The following is an 18436-nucleotide window of genomic DNA, read 5'->3' as shown; positions in this document are numbered from 1 at the left end:
TCTTAGAATAATTCTTCTTAACAATGCTCTGTATACTTCTTAGTGAGGAATGTCTCTGGCCATCTGGAATAAGTACAAACAAGGACCAGTAAGTACTTGTATCCTTGACATGGCTTAATTTTAGTAGCCTACTTGGAGGTCCTCAAAAGCAGAAAGGTTTGTATGCTGAATATCAGGTGGTGGCCGTGGAACTCATGAGACCTCAATCTGCACAAGTTTGGCATCGTTGACTGACAGTTTCACAAATCAGTGTCAATTTGGGGATATAATAGTAGCAGTTGAGAAGCTGGGCCACAGCAGTCTCACCTCCATGGGTGATGTCATGATGACGTTTTACCCAGGAGTGAACTAATTCTTTATGTATAAACATTTGATCACCTAGCAGGCTGAAGACACCATTTGGTTTTATAGCTGCTCCTTTCAGTTGTGCTCACTTTATTTTATTTATTTTATTTGTATACCAGAGGGGACCCTGGTGCAGGCTAAGAACAGGTTTTGGTGGAATATCATGTAGTGTTTTTACATTTTGAACCAAATCATTGTCTTTTTATGTTGAGCCTTTTGCTGCCAACTTAGCAGCCTTGTCTGCTTTTGGTTCCCAAGGGTGATGATGTCTTCGATCTTTTGATGTCCCTTGCAATGGATGACATCCTTCTTTTTGGACTTTCATATAACAGCCAGAAGTTTTAGGATTTTATCTTTGCTTTTATTTTATTTATTTTTTATTTTTATTTTTTTTTTTTTTTAGCTGTTGGGAAGCCACACTCCTTGCACAGCATCCACTAACATGAATTGCAGCAAAGACATATCTGGAATCTGTGTATATATTTAGCTTTTCCCCATTCCAGGGCTTGAATAAATGCCCAGTCTGGCTTGCTGAGCAAATCAGTTGTGAGGAAGACAGGGTGCTAGAAGCACTTTTTTCATGGTCACAGCAACAGAGCCGACTTTAAGTTATTTAACAGAGCTATTTTAATCCATGAATAGGATATGATTAGCATCAGATAAAGGCTTCATCTTGAGATCAAGCGTATTAGCACACAGTCAACATGAGGCAATCATGATCCGGTTGTCCAAGCTTTGTAGGAAAATAAATGGCTGCATTCAGATCTTTACCTGGCTGGAAAGTTAGATAGGAATTTCTAACAAGCAGCCCCTTGATCCTGGGTGATGCGGCTATTTGAAAGCCATCAGTGTCCCTGACAACTGAGGAACTCCAGAACAACTTGAGGTACCTGAATTGTCAGGCTCTGACCCAAAGTCACTTTGTTTGCCTCCTTGACCAGAAGGCAACAGAAGCAAGTGCCAGAAAATAAGGAAGCCATCCTTCTGACACTGAGTCCAGAGTCTTAGACAAGTCAGTGATTGATCTTTTTCAGATCTCACCTGAAACAATATTTTTTCAATCAATAAACAGGTTAAAAGGACAAGTCACATCTGAGATTCCTAAGGTCAGAGCTGATGCTAAAGCCCTTTTGATTTGTTTGAAGGTTTAAGTTTTTTAAAAAGTCCAGTTAATCACAGCTCTCTCTGTTGTGTGTTTCTAACATACCATAGAGTGGCCAAGCCTTTCCAGCTAACCCAAGCACACATATCCTATAAAATCCAGCTGCTCCCAGGAATTTTTTAAGTTTCATTTTTAAGCCAGTCCATGGAATGGAGCAGATAACTTCTTTTCTTTCTGGACCTAGGCTCTTAAATCTTTGTTTTAAGTCAAATCCTAAATATCTGACTTTTTTGTTCACAGGTTTGAGGCTTTTTCCAAGTGACTAAAGCCAATGGCCAGCAGATGGCAGAGGAGGGCTTTAGTTTCTCTCTCTCTCTTTCTGTTTCTGTCTCTGTCTCTCTGTCTCTGCCTCTCTCTCTCTCTTTCTGTCTGTCTCTGTCTCTGTCTCTATCTCTGTGTCTCTCTTTTTGTTTCTCTCTCTCTCTCTCTCTCTCTCTCTGTCTGTCTGTCTCTCTCTCTCTCTCTCTCTCTCTCTCTCTCTCTCTCTCTCTCTCTCTCTCTGTATGGCAAAGTCCCCTATACCCACATACCACACAACTATGCAGTGATGCTTTCTGGGGTGGACCACAACTTGGCCAAGTCTGCAGCCAGAGCTTCCTGAGACAAGGTGAGAGAAGTTTTGAAACCTTAGGGCAAAGGAGTCCACATAAGTTGCCCCTTTCACCCTGTGTAAAGATTCTCCTTTTTAAGGGTAAATAAAGGTTGGCTGGCAGGGGCCACTTGCAGGAAGGAGGAAGTGTCTTTCAGGTACAAACGGGTGAACTGGTAATATCAGGAGGAAGCAGTTTCAGGAAGGTGTACAGGGTCAGTGCTGTTGGGTGTGAAGCTGTAGCAGGTACACTGACATCCTGAAGATTTTACACAGGGCAAAAATCACCATTTGGTTTCTTCGCTGGGAACAAGGGAGTGTTCCATGGTCACTGGCAGTCTATTAAAATCTCTGCTTTCTTTAATCCACAGATGTAGGGCAGGATCCCAAGTCGAATTTTTCTCAGTATTGGATATTGTCAGACAGCAACAGGAAAGGTGTTTGGATGAGATCAGCTCTCAGAAGGGAATGTTTAATGGTTCGCCATGTCGGTGAACCTCTGCTCATACACTGGAAAACATGCTTTCCAAAACCTCAGAATTACAGTCTTTAGACATTTCTTACTGATATATTTGTCATTCCTTTTGGGGAACACAGTCAATGCCAATATCACATAGGGAGTCACAGGGTTAAGTGTAAGAGATGCTGGCTGGTTTGGGACAAAATAGTTGTTCCCAGTTTCAAGAGTTGTCCCAGAAGAGAAATGAGACATTCAGGCAAGTACAGTAATTCATATTTGACAAAATGTCCACCATTCCCTTAGGTTCTGCTCTGAAAGAACTTTTTCTCAGTGAGATTCCCATGGCACAAACTACTGGACTCTTCTGAGGGGTTAAAGGAGCAATGGATTGAGTTACTACAGAATGTTCCATGCCACTGCCTACCATGAAAGTCATTGGTTTTGCCCCAATTCTAACAGAGACTGTAGGCACCCTGGGACCCAGAATCAGTCTGGCAGAGCCTTCTTATCCTTTTATGTCAGTGTCAAGAAGCAGGAACAAAGGTTCAAGCAGAGAGTTCATGTTCACTTCCTCAGAGGATTTTTGACCCCTCAGGCAGAAGGGGCATTTGTCTTTCTAAGTCCCTGTTGTTTACATCAAGTACATTAGTTTGGAGCCAAAGCACAAGGGTGACTGCTTATTTTGAATTAGGAACCCCTCATAGCTTTATTACCTTTTCCATAGTGACAAAAGATTTATCTGGATTTTCTCCAGAGATAGCTTTTCTGAAATTATAGCCAAAAGAGCATCCTCATGACATTACATTTTGTCTTCCCCCCCCCCCCCCCCCGTTTACGAAAGCTTTCTGGGCTATCTGAAGCAGTTGAGAGGCGTTCATGCCCAAAAGTCCATCAGTTTTCTGAGTTTTTTGTGGCTGTAAGAGGCACAATGGGTCACAAAGACTGAATTTACCACCTTCTGGTTTTCTGGAGCCCCAAAGTCAAAGAGGGAATAGATTCTGTAAGTGTCACACAGTCTTTTATAAAACCTAGTTGGACTTTCCTTTTGTTCTTGAGTAACTTCAGAAATCTTGGACATTTTGATAGGCTTTCTCCCTATTTTTTCTTTTTATCCTTGCCAGGAGAGCCTTGAAGTACAGTTTGAAAATAACAAGGCCCTCTGACCTATTGAAGTCCCAGACTGGACAGATAGAAAAAAAGGCTGTGTTTACTCAAGTGGCAGGGTCAGCAACAGAATCTGGAATTCTAGTTTCTATCGAGGTTTTTTATCCTTTGTAATTATGAGTTTGCTTTTCAGTACTGAAAAAGGCCAGAAGAATTTGTTAGCAATAATCCCAGGTAGAATGATGTGTCAAAAAAAATCAATCAGTGGGTCAATCTTGACTTGAGGCTTTTCTGAATATGAAAGGATGTGATATCTGAGTTCAGGAGACTGCTGGAGCTGAAAGGCTAATAGTACAAAGTCGGTTGTTAATTGGGTCTCCTCTGGCTCCTGGGATATCTTTGGAGACACATCTGGAGATGTGCTAAGTGGAGCTGGAAGCTGAACAGACTTGGCTCAGGGGACCCTCAGGGACCAGCCTGAGCCAGGGATGGTGCAGACTGTAGAGATGAAGCAAGTGGCCAGGAGGAAGTTGCCTGTGTTGTGAGTTAGGGTGCTGATGGCAGAGACAGGGCAGACTGTGGCCTGGAAAGTCCTGGAGATGGAAATGAAGCTGGCTGGGATGTGTGCAGTGCTAGCAATGAGGGAGAAGCTGGCTGGAGTATGGGAAATGCTGGTGGCAGGGACAGAACAGGCTGTTATGAGGACAGAGTTTTGAGCTTGGAGAACAGCTGGCAATGGACTGGGAAGCAGCATCAAAGGTGATACTCTTGGAGACAGTGATGCAGTGCTGATCCCGGAGCCCAAGTGGCTGACTGGTGGCTACCTGGGAACCTCTACAGCAGATTCAGGTTATAACCTATGTATATGGCTTCAGAAAATCCTTGGTAGGGCTGTCAGGCAAGATGGAACAAGTCTTTTTAACCTTTTGATTCTTTGTGCATCTAGGAGATTTTTGCTCTGCTTTTATTACCAGAGAGTCTTTACCTGGTAAACACATGCTCGGGTCCTAGGTAGTAGATTATGGCATTTAGCAATCAATAAAGGGAAACTGCTCTGGGCTGCTTTTGATATTCTGGTTCCAAATTTGATAAACGATTTTTACATTCAAAGAGCATTCCAGTGGCCAAGCAGAACACAAGCATGGCCATTCAGTTTTGCAAAATGAGTGGAGGAGCAGTTTGCAAAATGAGTGGAGGAGTTATTGCAGTTTCATTCCATAGTCCTCTACAAAGTGTTTTTCACCTTGCACTTCAGGGGAATCAGCTTACTCTGGCTAGCACCTGTACTGACTGGCTCCCTATAATGTCTGTGGTTCTCTTCAATGGAGTCACCACAACAAAGAAGGGAGCCCTCATAGTGATGATATAGGGGAATGAAACTCCTGGCCTACTATATGTCTGATATGTAATTGTGTTCTTTAAAATTGAAGAATGAATTTTAGGAACGATGGGAGTTAAGAGCGGGATATATTTATTGAGAGAAACAAAGCTTCTGTCTGAGAGACAGGGTTCCTGAGTGAGTTGCCAAAGACTCTATATTTTCTAGGGACTTTTACAGAGTAAAATCATGGGATAAGACTGGTTTAAGGTGGGGAAAATTGGGAACTTGCAAGATAAATGTGCATAAGTTGGGACAGAACTATGATTAACCAATAAGATTAACTGTTCAGGTAAAAGTGGTTAAATTGAGGACAAATGGGATAGTAAGTCACATAGAAAGTGGGCACTCAGGGAGCAGTGACTCTTCCCCATAGGGGGTTAGGATGGTGACTCCTGACTTCCTCAGGGTGATAGAGAACTATTTAGAATATCAGTCTGTAGGATATGCATGCATTCGTTTGATCTTTTGTCTTGAGAGCTGGCTCACAGCAGCAGGTATCTGACTTCCCCACAATTGCAAGGTATCTGGGCTTCTTCTGCACTTGCTCCTTTGAGGACCTAACCCTGCCTTACTGGCTATAATATTTCTAACTACCTCAGCCACCTATAATAGTGAGATTTTTTAGATGCCCACCTGGCTGTGCCCCTCGTGGGGTTTTAGGTACAATTTAGCTAAGGAGGGTGGGAGTCTTCTGTCATGCCAACCACCATGGAAACTAGGTGAAGGCCCAATCAAGCACTGTGACTTATGCTTCCCAATCATGGTGCATGGACAATGTTACATGGTGCCTATTGCTTACGCTGTCTGTTCTCAGTCTACATGTTCACACACAGTCACAGAAGTTAAATACATTCCTGCTCCCAAACTCAAGAGTAATATCTGACTAAATCTGGGACAGAATCTGACTGCTCTGCCTAATGCAGGCAAAGCATGATCAGTGCCCTTGTCATCTCAAATTGAGGATGGAAACAGAAACAAATAGGCTGAAGCTAGCTAATGGGCATCCCAAGGGCAACCTACCTTACCTGTCCATTGACCAACTTCATTGCTTTCAGTCTTCTCTTAGGGTCTGATTAGGTCACTGCTACCACACAGTTGCTGCCACTCGTTGACCACTGAGGAGAGTCTGAGAAAAGAATTGGAGGGCATGCCTCCTTATCTGCAGTTCAAAGATCAAGTCTCCAGTAGCCAGCAGGCCTCCTCATCAGTGACCACATGGTAAGCACTGTGTATCCTGGATGAGCCCCCAAATATAATATGGAATTCAGAATCAGACCCATTGGAAGACAATGTTACCAGAGGAACTTTGGTTGGCATATGGTTTTATTATGCTAGTGGGCTGATGGGAATCTCAGTTTCAAATAATCATTACCATCTTGGATTTAGCAGTCACTAATATAGGTTTTTAGAAGGAGGTACAAAAAGCAGATAACATAATAGTCTACAATTGGTTACACTAGATGAGGTTGTAATATATAACATGGGGGAAGAATCCACCATTGTCTGAGACTGGGCAGAGGAGTCCTTGAAATGATAAATCTCTAGGACTTCAAAGTAAGCAAAACATCACTGTCTGGCTAAGTTATACTTAACTTGCAGCTGGCACCTAGAGCATAAAGCTCATTAGTTTTACAGATTTCTAATTATGGGAAAAGGCTGTGTTTCTCAGTCTCATCTTTGAACATTATTGGAAATATACTAGTATTAGAAATATAAGATTTAAATTTTCCTTTACATTTAAAATAGTCTCCAGAAAAGTACATGACATGATCAATATGTTAATATCAGTCTTTCTCATTCTTTATAGCAATTGACCAGTACTTTTATAGAATTGTTTGAAAATAAACATATACACTCTTAATATGATTTTAAGTTTTAACATTTTTTGGTAGGAGGGATTGAACTCAGGACCTTGCACTTGCCAGACAGGCACTTACGCCATTGAGCTATATCCCTGGCCCCTTAGTATGATTTTAATGTTACATTTTAAATTAATTTAAGGATGTCAGTCTTTTGAAAGGATATACATATAAAATCTTGAGTATAAAAGGTACTCATTTATTCTGAATGTCCCAGCCTCTTCATACTCAATCTTTTTTTTACTATGTAGACCACTGGGTTTCCAGAGATCTTGAGGAAATCTTACTTTTTAATGAACCATTTTTCCATCCCTCTAGCATAACTTGACACATTTTCAAATCAAAAACTAACTGAACTAGGCTTCTCATACTGATGCACAACTGTCCTCAGCAAAATGAGCACATAGGAGGTATATTTTTTCCTATTATTCAAAGAGTACATAAGGATTTTGCATACAAATATTTTAAATATAAAACCTTAGATATTTAATGGAGCTTATTATCAATGATACTAAAGCTTAGAAAAAGATTATTCCTGGCCCAAATGTGAATTTTCTCAAAGTTGCATTTAATGCACTTTCCTGGCACTAAAGCTTCTTGATAAAAACTAGAATTCAAAAACAATAACTGGAAAGGGATTTGTTTGAGCAGAAATAACAGATTTATCATGCAGGTTAAAAATCTGGCTACTATTTCTATGTGTATTTCCTTCTCACTGATGTTCCCTCTTGGTGAAAATCATTTTACCCTATTATAATATTTTCAAAGATGACTGAATATGGAGATGCAGAGATAGTTTGCTGATAAACACTAACCACTCTGTAAACATCAGCTCTTTATTACTTGCTAAGAATTTTGTTATTACCTTGATAAGATCGTAGATTCTGAAACCACAATTGAAAAGCTAAGTCTCTGTGCCTGCTGGGCAATTTTGGTGAAATCCCCTAACATTCACTGCCTTAGTTTTGAAGTCTATAAATTTGTGATTATAATATGCACTTTATAATTGTTATGAGGATTACTGAAATTAATGAAAGCAATAAACTTAACAGCAAGTCCCCACTTTTTGCATAAAAAATACATTCTGAACTCACAGAAGATGCCTCAGTCTGTACATAGAACCAAATTGCATATGAATATTATCCAATCTATAAAAGTCTATCATAAAATTAACATAAATTAGCAAAAGTTCATAACAAACTATTTTTAAATAATACAAATATAAAAACACACTGTAAGTAAATGATTTAAAATGGACAAATTATTTTTCTCTGAAAGGTTCACAGTTAATGACTTTGGTCTGTAATTCACTGTGCCTACCTGAATCCTTGACAAGTGAAATCATGAAAAAGGCAAGATTACTGTATCCTTAACAGATGCTAAATTCTAGATAATTGGAAGTTATTAATATTATTTATCCCCTTTTTCATACATTTTATTTTCTAATAAAATATTTTCATTTTTCAGGAGAGAGATTTCCAGCTACACCTACTAAAAAGTTATAATGGACATGTAAGTTCAGAACTACTCTAAGACAAACTATGTAACTGTGAAAGGACCAAAGTTCATTAAACATCAAGGGAGCAGGATCTTATCACATAATCCAAGCTGAGTCACTAAAGTCCCAGAGACTTTTATCAGGGAATCATAACCTATGGTCATGTCTTGTGACCTCATTCCTACTTATTGTCCTAGTGCAAGGAACAGCTCCCTACAGATATGTTAGTTACTTTCTTTCCATAACCTTCTGGGAAATTCACAGATAGCTAAATTTGATTCATGTTTCATGGAATTGAATTCTACATTTAGATCTATGAGTTTCCACTTTTTCTACCACCTATTGCCATGTAGACCTTCATCTTCCTTGTCTTCCTGGGCACTATTGATGAGTCTTGTTAGTGTATTAATCCATGAGTTGTAATTCTACATATAATTTTTGCTTAATTCTGAGGAAAATCACAGTGAATGTTGAATATAACCTCTGTGTTCAAGATGTTTAAAATATTGCAATATATAGTGAGTCTCATTAGTGTATTAATCCATGAGTTGTAATTCTACATATAATTTTTGCTTAATTCTGAGGAAAATCGCAGTGAATGTTGAATATAACCTCTGTATTCAAGATGTTTAAAATATTGCAATATAGTACGCAAGAATGATGTTATAGGATAATTAAAATCTCCCTAGGAGGAGGAAAATCCTGTTGAAAGTGACTCCAAATGCAGGGCATAAAATAACATAACATTTCTTCAATTTAATGGTAAATTGTATGAAGTAGGCGAGTAAAAGAAAGAGGGTCCACAAAAGAAGTGATTGTTTTGACATCTGCAAGAATTTGCCATAAATAATTGAAGCTGAACTCTTCTCTTTAAGTGACCATGAATATCTAAGCATAAAGTTGAACACTAAAAATCTGGTTTGATTACTCATGAAGTATTCACAAGATGGGATATTTTATATTTCCTAATAAACATCAGGGGCTACATATCCTGACAACTCTGTTAACAAAATTTCTTTTCTGTGAGGTCATATGTCATCTAGCAATGAAAATAAAAGCAAATAAATGGCAACATTGTTTTTTGTTTTTTGCTGTTTTTTAGTTTGGTACTAGGGATCAAATTCAGGACCTCACGCTTGAGACAAAGTGATATCCTGCTCAGTAGCCTGTGATGGTGAAGGAGTCCTCAGTGCTGCCAAGCCTAGGGGTGATCTCGGTTCTACGGGCAGGTCTGAGAGCAGACCTCTTGAAACAGAAATGCATGGAAATCTACCAACAGAGAGGTGTAGAATGGCACACAGTCAGAGGTCTTCTTGTGACAATCTAAGGAACGAAAGCCTACAGAGGAATGAGAGAGACATTTGAGACAATTAAGGGACCCCTGTGGAGTGTGGTCGCTAGTGGAGGCCTATAAAGAACTGGAGAACTGGTTCCTGGGAGCCGTGACCCACTCTCTTTCTGTTCTCAAGGTCTCACACTCTGGCGTGTGGAAGGTGACAAGTAAGTGTCTATTCATTTGATTGAGTGAATGATGAACTTCCCAATAAAGTAAAACAAATTTCTATCTTCCTATTGTGTTTTGAAAGTTTCTGAATAACAAGCAAGGACCATCAGGGAAAAGAAGTGATGCTGATAAAAATTTATTTTTAACACACTGCTTCAGGCACAGAAGGTGAGTGAAATGAACTCTGATTGTGGAACATAAAGGTGTTTAGTTGGCAGCAATGGTCTCTTAATCCAGCCCAGGTAGTTACACGCACTGGTATAGACACCAGGTTTGCCTTTAAGAGCACAGCCAGAGTCCCGAGAGAGGATTCCCTGGAGCTGTCCCTTGCAAACCCTAGGACCACCAAAATCATTCTGAATAAGAACAAAGGGACAGGTAGAACTTCTTTTTTTGTACCCTTTGGATTTCTGATTTTTCTTTCTTTCATTTCTCCTTTTGTTTTTTATTATGGTTTGAGACTGGGACTTGCTATGTGGTTGACTCTGGCTCAAAATCGTGGAAGTCCTTTTGCCTCATCCTTCCAAGTCATGGTGGTTTGTATCCACTCGTGAAAATGAGACCCATGATTTTCCTCCCTCAAACTGGGCCTCTTTACAGCTGCAGTTCCTCTAGGAAGCAACTTCTATGCTCCCAGAAATTGAAACTTTCTCGGTTTACTACATTCTTATTCTTTTTCTCCCTTTCTTATGGCCGCTTCATTCCTTCTAGGTCTATAGAAGATGAAGAGGACTGACTAGAGAGATTTAAAGCCATTTCAAAAGGTCAGCACCTTTCACAAGGGAACCGTTCCACAACACACTGCCTCAGAGTATTGACTGGATTCATTGTTTAACATTATCTTCTGTGTATTTTTTATAATTTAACAATAAATATCACAAAGAATTTATAATTTATTCCAAAATTATTTCTCTTATTTTATTAATGAAAAGTTGCAGCTAGTAAACCAACAATATTAGAAATCTAATCAACTTAAGATGTTCAAGTCACATAAGTACTGAAAATCATTTGAGATTTTTAAACAAAAACAAAAACTTTAGTCTTGGCTAGAAAGACGATATATATGCATTCTTTTTATTTTACTAGCTGAGGCCTCTAGTTTAATGTGAAAGCAAACTAATTTAGAAATATTGAAAATTCTCTATTTATGGATACATTAAGTCATCTTTAGTTGAATTTTCCCATTTTTTTTATGTACTTGAAAGTTGAAGCCCCATAATTATGAAACAAGTATGGAGTACCAAATGAGGATTTCTCTCCAAATACTTTTCTTCAATTTCAGTACCACATTTTATCAGAGATTCTTTTCCTTCCAAGAATTGCAACCTTCTGTGCTAAACAATAAGATCTACAGTTTTGGTCAGCTTACCTGGTGCTTATAGAGGTGGCTTCCAAGGTTCCATCCCTGGTTCCATCAACCGTGTCTGAGTCTGTCTTACACATATGCACAACAAACATAGAGGCTCATGAGCCTGGGTGATCATTTCCTGTGTATGTTTTCCTAGATGAGCAGATACCATTCTTTCTGCTGAGCCACATACTTTCCTATGATGAAGGGAAAGGCAAATTTGGATGATGAATGAGTGGCAGGAGAAAAACACCAAATGCCAGCAAACAGAAGTTGTGATAAATGTTCTGCATCAATCAGATGTTATTCATACCCACACAACTTGATAATGTCTCCATCCCTTCAGCAACTGAGGAGGATTTAAAGCAATTTAAGGATGAATGTATTTGTTTTTCTTTTGCTCCTCTGTAAATCATCAACACAGTTGCCTCTTCGTTGGAATCTTATGCAAGAGCTTGAAATACTGTACATAAATAATTTCATCTTATTATGCCTGATCTTTGACAAAACAATTCCAATTTTAACAATCTCTTAAGCAGCCATATTTCATCAAAATCCAACAAACATGGGGTGAAGATCCTGGGTTCAATCATATCTACCACCTCCACCAAAAAAAGTGAAATCATAGGTGGGACAGCTCTATCCCTGACATATAGTAAATTCTAAAAAAATGTAAGTTGTTATTATTCTTTTACCATTTCTTTTTACCTATTGCCATTTCAAGTAAGAATTAGAATTCTCTTCTTAGAAAAATAAGTTGTTTCTACTTATTCTGAAAAGTTAATATGGACATGTAAAATCAGAATTACCCTAAGACAAAATATATAATTGTGTGACAACTAGTATTATCTAAACATAAAGAGGCAGAGTTCAAAAGAGTCTTTGGGATAAAAATTCAGAATGAGTCAACCAAGCCTCTGACATTTTTGACTGTTGAGAAATCTATATCCTTGTCCTGTGACCCCACTCCTACTTATTTGCCTAGAACAGGAAAAGTTCTCACAAGGTGTGTCTGCTATGCCCATTCCCTTAACCTTCTGGAAAAGTGGAAGTCAATGTTTAAGTTTTCTACTGAGTCATCATCCCCATGTCGTGGAATTGAATTCTAAATTTAAATCTGTGAGTTTCTATTGAAATCACTTTTCTGGCACCTATAGCCATGTGTGTTAATGCCAAATCTAGAGAAACAAATATCTGTGATTCAGTCTCTATTCTAGTCTTTGGTCCACATACAGTGAGGGACCATGAAAGACTTTCATCTTCCTCACCTTCCTGGGCATAGCTGATGAGTGCATTCAACAGATAAATGGACAAATGAGGAAGTATCTCTGGTGTGTAAGTTTTGGGGCTCGAGTGCAGGAAAACAGAATGCTAAACATAGGCTCTATATTCATAAAGCTTAAAGTGTTGAAAGTGTACCTAAAGTGTAGTACTTTAGGTACTTTAGGCTTATAGGTAATTAATTTCACTTGAAAGATCTTGATGAGTAGGAGTAACTCAGAACAGACGGCATAAGGAAGCAGAACTCATCTGGAACTTCCAAGTACATTTCATGAAGAAGAAGAAAAGGGAATGAACAGTTGATAAAACAGAAATGTTTATATTTTAAGACAGGTATGGTGGTGTATGCCTATAATCCCAGAAATCTGATAAGCTGAGGCAAGCAGATGACAAGTTCAAACCCAACCTTGGCAACTTAGTGATATAGTGAGACTGTGTCTCATAATAAAAGCAAAAAATGAGAAAGGGCTGAGATTGTAACTCAGTATTAAGTCCCTTTGTTTAATTCCCAGTACCAAAAAAAAGAAGGTTGTGAAAAAAGTTCTTACCCTGACCACTCAAAAAATTTCAAGTTATTAGTTAAATCTGCATTCTTTGAATAGACGGTAAAGGTTAAATTCTGTCTCCTCAGGAATAAAGGGCAGGTTATTACCCATGAGGTCGTAGCAGACAATGATATTCTGTTTTTCATGAACAAAAAAATCCCATGGTGTATGTTTTACAATGTCTTTGCTAATTATAAATATGTCATTCAATCATAATTAGAGCAATGAATCTCTTTCCTAGTTTTATACTATGAAAATATAATAGCAAAAATTTAAAAGTTTCTACTATAAACTCAACTAATTTGTATGCATCCCTTGAATCTGCTCTCCTAAAATTATATTCAAGTATTAGGAAAATGTGTCATATAATAAAATTGAAATCTTGATGAGTCAGAGGGTCACACTCAACAATTATAAATTCATTACTAAATGTGGGAAGGATCACTGAAATAAAGGAAATGCTGTGGAGGGGAGTATTTTAATATTCAGTACAATGATTTAATAAAAATCTTAGTCTAGAATGTAAACAGAAAAAAAGTGCAAAACTCTCCTTTTCTTGTATGTCAGAACGTTTTCAGGTAATTCCTAAATTTCCTTTCTGCTACTTTACAAAAAGAGTTATGATAAACAAATACAAAACTTTAATGTAAAGCTTTTCAGAGAAATGTGCCTTCTACTACATTTTCTGGTAATACAAGAAGAGGACATGCTCACCTCTTTTCTGGTTAGCTTGTAAGAACTTTATGGTGGACTAGAAGCTCCATTATGGATTTGTTCAACAGAGAGACTGTAACTTTTCCTATTCATTCCTATCTCCACTGATGATGATGATGATGTTGATGATGACGACAAGATCATTGGACCTACATCTGTCTGAAGAATTCCCTCCCCTACCAGGTGTCCTTGAATGATGGCTCCCATTTTTGTGGTGGCTCCCTCATCACTAACCAGTGGGTGTTGTTTGCAGCTCACTGGTATGAGGCATAGGTGACCTCTATTCAAATTCTTTACAATAAGAACAACTTATCCTCTGGCCTTACCACAGCACAATCAGACAAAATTATAGATTTTTGCATGATGGATGTATCTAGATGTCCTCCAAAGAGCCTCGTGCAGTCTTATGTTTTTTTGGAGGTAGCGGAATCTAAAATTTATGATTAAAACATGGTTCAATGCTAGGATTAAGGGTGCTGGGATTAAGGGTGGGTGATTGCTGGACCAAGCAGTCCACTGATTAGATTGGCACCACCTTAATCTCAGCAGTCTGGGTGAAATAAATTGGGCAGAAAGAGGAGTGTATGTGTGTGTGTGTGTGTGTGTGTGTGTGTGTGTGTGTGTGTGTGTGTCTGTCTGTCTGTCTGTCTGTCTCCATTGTGGCTTTTCCTGTCTTTTGCTGCCATGAACATTTGCCCCTCTGCCATGGGACATCCTGCCTTGGAGCTAGTCATTTATGTACTGAAACCTCTACAAGTTGATCTAAATAAACCTTCTTCCTTTAACCTTAGATGTTGCGTATTTTGTCTCTTTAATGATAGAAAAGTAACTAACACAATGAACCTGGTACTCAGATCTGAAGAGTCTTATTTTTCCCTCAAGAATTGCAAAATATATAGAAGAAATTATACGTAGAGAGGTACCCTCCAAGTTTACTGTTGTCTCCCCAAATGATTTTATAAAACATGAAGAAGAGAAATAGTGACTGATAAAATATGCCTAGAAATAATTGAGCATAACTATATAGCCCTATTAGAGCTGAACCAGGAAATTGTGAAGTGTGGAGGTAATAAAATGAATCATATTTCCACTGCAGTATTAAATATTAGTCTTTGTGATCCTTTAATATTCTCCCATATCTCTGACTCTGTCTCATCTCACCTTGAAACTCAGTGATCTTCATCCAGGGACTGGTGTGGGTCCACCTCCATCAATCACCTCTTCACCTTGCACTGCTTCATAGAGGTTATTTAGTTTTCATTCCTATACTTTATTATTCCGACAAGATGCTGGGCCATAACTGGCACTGGCAGGGACACAAGTCCAGGGAATTCTGTAACCTGCTCCATGTGTGATAATGCACGATCATAATTTAGGTGTGCACTATCCATGTGAGTGAATTCTTGAGGAGACTAGGTCATATTTATTCTCATGATTTTGAGATTGGGAAAAGAGCTCAAGCTCAAGTCAGATGCATAAGAAATTTAGAATCCTTTTATCTAGCCAATCTCCCGGATTCCTCTGGGAGAACACAGCATGCATGCCTTTGGGGGTAATGAGAAGTTCAGTGATGCAGTGAAGATCATGTCATCCCAAATACAATAAGAACACCCATGATAATGATGTTACGCTGATTAAACTGAAGTCACCTGCCACTATCAACTCTCACATGAACACTATGGCTCTGCCAAGATCCTGCCCTTCAATTAGTGCTCAGTGCCTCATGTCCAGATGCAGCAACACTGTAATGACATTAAGGGCCTCTTGCAATTCAAAAATCAAGTTTGAGGATGCCACAGGTTAAAGGCACATTGAAGTTCAGTTGGTCTAACTTTTCACCCAAGTCAACACACTAGAGTCTGACTTTGAATCTGAGCAGTCTTACAAGATAAGGAAGATCCTTTTTCAGAAACAGTGCCAAAAACACAACAAAAACACATTACAATAATGTCAATATATTTTGCTGAAGTATAATGAGGTATAAGTATAATGTCCAGAAGAAAATGAAAGGACTCGATAAGTGCCTGAAGTTTACCCCTCTTTGGGAAAAATGTCTCTAGACTTCAATCCTTCAATCCAAGAACAACTTGTTGTTTGAAACAACTTGGAAAATGTTCTAGAAGAGAAAATGTTCTCCCACATTAGAAGGCACTGGCAAAATGAAATAATGAGGAAGAATATTGGGAAACAGATTAGGAAGGAAAGTTTCTCAGATGATGTTAGTCATCTGCTTCCATTCAACAGTCAAGTTCTCCTCACCCCTTCAGGGTCTGGATGTTCCCATCCTGTCTGACCCCACCTGCCACAAGGCCTGCCCAGGTGGGACCACCAGCTGCATTTTCTGCGTGGGTTTCTTGTAGATATAAAGGACTCTTGTCAGATGAGTTTCAATGTCTTCTCCTACCGCCTTAGTCTTGGTCTTCTTCACATTTCTGTTTCTCAAACACAGATGCTATATAAACTTGGATCCTGAAGTGATTAAGAGAGGTAAGTGGTAGCTTTGGGATTAATTATAGTAAATATTATGTATTAGGTTCAAGGATAGAAAATACACAGATGGTATTGTACAAAGAATCTCCCCATGCACTATTCTGAGGAGACAGATATAGAATCGAAACCTCCTTAAAGGAGCAGAGCTACTTTGACAGCATTCATTCTCTCCGGCTCTCACCTTTTAAAGAACCTATTGGCCTTCTAAGGAAAAGAGAGGGACTGTAAGAAAAAAAGAAGAAAAATAACAATATGGTAAGATGGTAGGAATTTGGATTTCTAGGAATAGTGAAAGTGCTTTATGCAGGACCAGTGACCTAGAAATATGGCCCCAAGATAATACAGAAAAATCTTGGAGCTCATTCTTCCATTTGGATATCAAGAAGAGCACTAACTGAATCATCCTTCTTGTTCAGTGTGACTCCAGTGGCCCTGTGGTCTGCAGTGGACTGCTCCAGGATGTGCTCTCCTGGGGCCCTGGCTGCGCTTTGAAAGGCAAAGCTGGCATTTATGCCAAAGTGTGCAACTACCTGGCCTGGATTCAGGGAAGCATCACTGCCAACTGAACACCTTCATCTCCTTAGGATCTGAAACTAGCAGTCAACTTCACTTTTCTTCTGTGGCTGAAATCAACACCTAAATCAGCACCACATCTGTCCATAAACTTTCTTTTGCATGTTGATGCTAATTAACAAGTGAGCTAAGACTTAAATTTATTTTAGGATGAAAGTTGGAAAAGTTCTTATGACTTTAATCCAACCATCTACTGATGATTTGAAATATACCATTGTCTGAAATACTAAGAATATAAAGTGAATATAGCCACTTTTACCACTATATTTTTAGCTTAATATGTATTATTTATTTCACTTAGCGAATTTTTGTTGTAAGTTTTAGCAACAGTGCATACTTAGTGATGTCTTTTCAGGTCACATTCTGTGTGCATATGAACCTAAATGCACAATGCACAATGAACCTAAAATTCAAATCAACTCCCTAAGATGGATTTAACCACTTCATTCTAAAGACATGGTTAAATGCTAGCTTTCTTTATTGACAACACTTTGCTGAAATTCAGACAAAGTGCTTTCTTCTTTGATCTTTCTAGAATTTTTTGAAGATATGGATGAGAAAATTCTAAGTGCAAAATTTATTAAAAGTCATGTGTTTCTTATATTTTCCAATGCTTAATCTACTTCTTCCAGTTCTCCTAAATCTTCATGTTTTCAACAAGAATATTCTTGTTAAGGCAGGCATGAGACAGTAGTTTTCTTTTTCCTATCACCAGTCTTTCAAAATCCCAGCTCAGATTATATACAAATTCATTTTTTTATTTTAAAAAGAATAAAGCAAAACATAATAAAGAAAATCAGAATAGAACAATGCAAGTGACACAATACTTCAAAATAAGGCAACAGGAGATTAACAGTGGCTACCATAAAGTCTTTTCTTGCTTCAAAATAGCTGTCCATACCTTCATACATAATGTAATCAAATAATAGAAAACAGATTAAAACAATTCAAAAAAGAATGAAAGTATTATGGGACTACAAAACAAGATAACAGGAAATGAACAATGACTACTATAATGTCCATTTTATTCAATACAGTTGTCTATACTATCACACATCACACATAATAAAATCAAACAGAATAAAATAAATAAAAACAAAAGAATAAAAGCTTATAGGACAGCTTATAGAACTTCCAAGATGATAGATAGCAATGGCTACCATAAAATGTCTCATTTTCTTCAAAATCGTTGTTCATACTATCACACATAATAAAATCAGACAAAACAAAACAGAATAAAACCAATTAAACAAATGAATGAAAGCATTATAGGATTTCAAAACAAGATAATAGGAAACTAACCATGATTACCATAATATATCCCATTATGCTCAAAACAGTTGAACATACCATCAGACACAGTAAAATCTAACAAAACAAGACAGAACAAAACAAAACCTAAATAATGCAAGAGTTGAAGACAAAACAATAAGAAATCAACCATGGTTACAACCTTTCCCTCCTAGGTGTTCCTTCCCCTATCATTTTTATTATATCTATTTTGCTTTTTTGGATCCCACTATTTCCTTCTGTTTTTCGTGCTAGGATTCACTCATATGAGTTCAAACTTTTTCACCCATGAA

The 18436-nt window shown here is 38.1% G+C and overlaps 1 pseudogene; it reads left to right on the top strand.

Annotated features, from left to right (window-relative positions):
- Positions 1-16846, top strand: part of LOC100713033 (trypsin V-B-like) — a 32747-nt pseudogene extending 15901 nt beyond the window's left edge.
- Positions 16847-18436: the final 1590 nt, after the last annotated feature.

This window comes from Cavia porcellus, unplaced genomic scaffold, assembly GCF_034190915.1.
Source record: "Cavia porcellus strain 051 isolate PalLab524CR breed Dunkin Hartley unplaced genomic scaffold, mCavPor4.1 scaffold_6, whole genome shotgun sequence".
Classification (NCBI taxonomy): domain Eukaryota; kingdom Metazoa; phylum Chordata; class Mammalia; order Rodentia; family Caviidae; genus Cavia; species Cavia porcellus.
Note: the sequence above shows the minus strand (reverse complement) of the source record. Positions and strands in the feature narration are given on the sequence as shown.